Below are 4,982 nucleotides of genomic sequence, written 5' to 3'. Positions count from 1 at the left end.
GAACTTTCCTGTCTTACAAGAGGATTGTAAAACGCACCAATCAGTGCTCTGTAAAATGCACCAATCAGCACTCTGTAAAACGCACCAATCAGCAGGATTCTAAAAGTAGTCAATCGTGGGGAGGATTGAAAAAAGGGCACTCTGATAGGACAGAAATGGAACATGGGAGGGGATAATAAGAGAATAAAAGCTGGCCACTGCAGCCAGCAGTGGCAACCTGAGTCCCCTTCCATGCTGTGGAAGGTTTATTCTTTTGCTCTTCACAATAAACCTTGCTACCGCTCACTCTTTGGGTTCATGCCATCTTTAAGAGCTGTAACACTCACTGCGAAGGTCCACGGCTTCATTCTTAAAGTCAGCGAGACCATGAACCCACCGGCAGAAACCAACTCCGGACACACCAGTGCTTTGAGAGGCCAAGGTGGGTGGATCATGAGGTCATGAGTTCAAGACCAGCCTGGCCAAGATGGTGAAACCCCGTCTCTACTAAAAATACAAAAATTAGCCAGGAGCAGTGGCAGGCACCTGTAATCCCAGCTACTTGGGAGGCTGAGGCAGGAGAATTGCTTGAACCCAGGGGGCGGAGGTTGCAGTAAGCCAAGATCGCACCACTGTACTCCAGCCTGGGCAACAGAGTGAGACTCCGTCTCAAAAAAAAAAAAGAAAAGAAAATTCAAAAATTAGCCAGGCATGATGGCAGGTGCCTGTAATCCTAGCTACTTGGGAGGCTGAGGCAGGAGAATCAGTTGAACCTGGTAGGTGGAGGTTGTGGTAGTCCGAGATTGTGCCATTGCACTCCAGCCTGGGCGACAGAGTGAGACTCAGTCTCAAAAAAAAAGAAGAGAAAAAACAAAAAAAAATGTGTTCAGTAAGCCTTGGTCCCCACCATCAAAACTACCTTGCTCAGAAGCAAGATGAAACCGCAGATTATATATTTAAACTGAAGGCTGATAAATGAAGACTTCGGAATTGAAGCAGTCAGGCCACCTTGGGTCTGGTCCTGCTGATATTTCTTCTCTCTCAAAAAGATCATCAATATTTCCTAGGACCAAAGTATCTGCATCCAAGGATACACATTTTGAATACTGTATAAGCAACCAGCAGTGGAGCTTTGTCAGCGTGATAGCCAACTCTGGCCTCTTCATTAAGGATAGATGAGCAGAATCGTGACGTCTAAGACATCTACCATGATGACTTCAGCAAAGACGGTCTCTAAAACTTTTCTTACGGAGTCTGAGACTTGCGGGGTGGCGAGTACGACCAGCCTCTTGGTGGTCCTGTGCTATTTCAGAGATGAGCCCAGGGCCAGGACAGCTTTGGTGTAGGCATCATTTGTGGTCAGTGTCGCAAAGGCCTGATCTGTCATGGTGTTGCCGAGGGTGCAGGCAGCTGGGGCAGCCGCAGGTTGGGAGGGAGCAAGGGCAGGGAGGAGGCGCAGTGGGACTGCCATTTAAAACTCTCCAGGGGTTCAAATGGAAAGTGCCAAAGTTAACTCTAGAACAAAAAGAAAATTTAGAATTTTGACCTTGGAGAAGTCTGCCAAGGATTCAAAAGGTTCAAAACACTTGATGAAAACATGACCACAGGCCATTGTGAAATAATATTCATTTAACCAGAGTGATATCAAAGACTTAAAAAGCAATACAGAAAATAACGTGGATGTAAAATTCTTAACCCTTTCAAAGCTCAAAAAAACTAATAAAGATAACAGGAAATTATCTTGACAAAATGTAAAATCTTTGTTTTTTAAGGCTTCTCCTTATTGGAAGCTCATTTATCCGAGTTTGCAATAACCTGAAAGTCATACCTGATGAGAAGATACTTGAATTCAGTCAAACACAGGAAACATATGTGTCCAAGTTTATATGTATACACCACATTATACAAAAATGTGGCCAGGCATGGTTGCTCACGCCTGTAATCCCAGCATTTTGGGAGGTTGAGAAAGGTGGATCACTTGAGGTCAGGAGTTCGAGACCAGCCTGACCAACATGGCGAAATCCCATCTTTACTAAAAATACAAAAATTAGCTGGGCGTGGTGGCGGGCACCTGTAATGCCAGCTACTCAGGAGGCTGAGGCAGGAGAATTGTTTGAACCTAGGAGGCAGAGGTTGCAGTGAGTCGAGGTCTCGCCATTGCACTCCAGCCTGGGTGACAGAGCAAGACTCCAATTCAGAAAAAAAAAAAAAAAAAAGAAACAAAGAAAAATGTAAAGAAGTACTAGTATCTTGAGCAGGGGAATACATGGCTCTTAGTAAAACCATGAGAAATTTCTTGGTTATGTGAAACAATTCAGATACATCAAAAAAAATCAAGAGGGCTGGGCACAGCGGCTCACGCCTGTAATCCCAACACTTTGGCAGGCTAAGGTGGGTGGATCACGAGGTCAGGAGTTCGAGACCAGCCTGGCCAACATGGTGAAACCTCGTCTCTACTAAAAATACAAAAATGAGCTGGGTGTGGTGGCGGGCACCTGTAATCCCAGCTACTTGGGAGGCCAAGGCAGGAGAATCGCTTGAAACCGGAAGGCAGAGGTTGCATGAGCCCAGATCGCACCACTGCGTTCCAGCCTGGGTGACAAGAGGGAAACTCCATCTCAAAAAAAAAAAAAAAGAAAAGAAAAAAGAAAAAAGAAAAAAAGCCAAGAGTGCACAAACCAACTTACAGTGAAGAAAAATATTGCTTTTTTAGGACTTTAAGACAGAACATTTCAGTGTCAGGTTATAACAGCAGAGTTAGAACTGGAGAAAAAAGTTACAGGAGCTGACTAAAGAGTTAAAAGAGAGTTATTACCCAAGTCGAGCAAAAATATATAGCTTCTGAAGGGGAGAAAGAAGAGCTGATGTAATGATGCATGACCTGCAAATCATGTAGCAGGATACCACAAACTTTGAACTTCCGAGATAAGAGTTTGAGAAACTCCAAGAGGAAAACTCTACCCCAAGAAATGAAATCATTATTTCATTATTATTATTATTATTTTGAGACAGAGTCTCACTCTGTCGCCCAGGCTGGAGTGCAGTGGTGCCATCTTGGCTCACTGCAAGCTCCGCCTCCCGGGTTCACGCCATTCTCCTGCCTCAACCTCCAGAGTAGCTGGGACTACAGGCACCTGCCACCACGCCCCGCTAATTTTTGTATTTTTAGTAGAGACAGGGTTTCACCACATTGGCCAGGCTGTTCTCGAACTCCTGACCTCATGATCCACCCGCCTCTGCCTCCCGAAGTGGAAATTATCATTTTAAATGAAAAAGACAGCACTTTAAACCTTGAATTAAGAAAATTAAATGTAAATGTAAAACAGAAAAAAAATGTGCGGAGAATTAAAAATCAAAGCCTCTTGCAAATTTTACTAACAGTAGATCAGTATTTCAAGAAAAGCTTATTGTTCTAACGTAGGAGACCATATTTTTCGTTGTATCAGTGTATTTTTTTTTTTTTTTTTTTTTTTTGAGATGGAGTTTCGCTCTTGTTGCCCAGGCTGAAGTGCAACGGGGTGATGATCTCTGCTCAGGGCAACCTCTGCCTCCCGGGTCCAAGCGATTCTCCTGCCTCAGCCTCCAGAGTAGCTGGGATTACAGGCATGCACCACCACACCTGGCTAATTTTGTATTTTTATTTATGTATTTATTTATTTATTAGATGGAATCTTGCTCTGTTGCCCACGCTGCAGTGCAGTGGTGCGATCTCGGCTCACTGCAAGCTCCACCTCCCAGGCTCACGCCATTCTCCTGCCTCAGCCTCCTGAGTAGCTGGCACTACAGGCGCCCGCCACCACGCCCGGCTAATTTTTTGTATTTTTTTTTTTTTTTTTTTTCAGTAGAGACGAGGTTTCACCATGTTAGCCAGGATGGTCTGGATCTCCCGACCTCATGATCTGCTGGCCTCGGCCTCCCAAAGTGCTGGGATTACAGGCGTGAGCCACGGCGCCCAGCCCCTAATTTTGTATTTTTAGTAGTGATGGGGTTTCTCCACGTAGGTCAGACTGGTCTCAAACTCCCAACCTCAGGTGATCCACCTGCCTCGCCCTCCCAAAGTGCTGGGATTACAGGCATGAGCCACCACGCCTGGCCCAGTGTATTTTTAATATTAAAGTTCAATCTTTAAAAGACACAAATAATTCCCTTCTTATTGTAGTCAACTTGATTACACACAAAATGTCTTTCATAAATCCATTATTTGTGATCTTTTACAATCTGCACAGACCTTAAATGACATGCTTAGAATTTCTGCATTTTCCAATACTTCCTCTTTTTTTTTTTTTTTTTTTGGCAGAGTCTTGCTCTGTTGCCCAGCGTGGAGTGCAGTGGCACGATCTCGGCTCACTGGAAGCTCCACCTCCCAGGTTCATGCCATTCTCCTGCCTCAGCCTCCCGAGAAACTGGGACTACAGGCATCTGCCACCACGCCTGGCTAATTTTTTTATATTTTCAGTAGAGACGGGGTTTCACCCTCTTAGTCAGGATGGTCTGGACCTCCTGACCTCGTGATCCACCCGCCACCACTTCCCAAAGTGCTGGGATTACAGGCGTGAGTCACCACACCCGGCCCCAATACTTCGTCTTTTCTAAATAACTAGTCATTTTACTTCAGGACAAAAACTGACCACATAAGATTCTTTCTCATACAAAATTATCTTCTTTTCTTTTTAACCTTCCTTGCCCAAAATACTTTTTCCTACCTGTAACTTTCTTTACATTTCCCTCCTACTTAACTGATTTCTTTCTATCTTGTTTCTATTCCTTTCCTAAGCCCATAGTTTGAAACAACTTTTAAACAAACTCTGATTTGAAAAGAGAATTAGTTTTCTCAATAAAGAACACAGTTTTGGCTGGGTGCAGTGGCTCATGCCTGTAATCCCAGCACTTTGGGAGGCCAAGGCAGGTGGATCACTTGAGGTCAGGAGTTCGAGACCAGGCTGGCCAACATAGCAAAACCCTGTCTGCACAAAAAATACAAAAATTAGCTGGGCATGGTGGCA

The 4,982-nt window shown here is 44.5% G+C and overlaps 1 pseudogene; it reads right to left on the bottom strand.

Moving 5' to 3' along the window:
- Window positions 1-860: 860 nt before the first annotated feature.
- On the bottom strand, window positions 861-1,366 carry LOC105541106 (annotated as a pseudogene).
- Window positions 1,367-4,982: the final 3,616 nt, after the last annotated feature.

The sequence above is a fragment of the Mandrillus leucophaeus genome, unplaced genomic scaffold (assembly GCF_000951045.1).
Source record: "Mandrillus leucophaeus isolate KB7577 unplaced genomic scaffold, Mleu.le_1.0 Scaffold233, whole genome shotgun sequence".
Taxonomy (NCBI): domain Eukaryota; kingdom Metazoa; phylum Chordata; class Mammalia; order Primates; family Cercopithecidae; genus Mandrillus; species Mandrillus leucophaeus.
The sequence above is the reverse complement of the archived record's forward strand: the minus strand, read 5'-3'. Positions and strand labels throughout refer to the sequence as shown.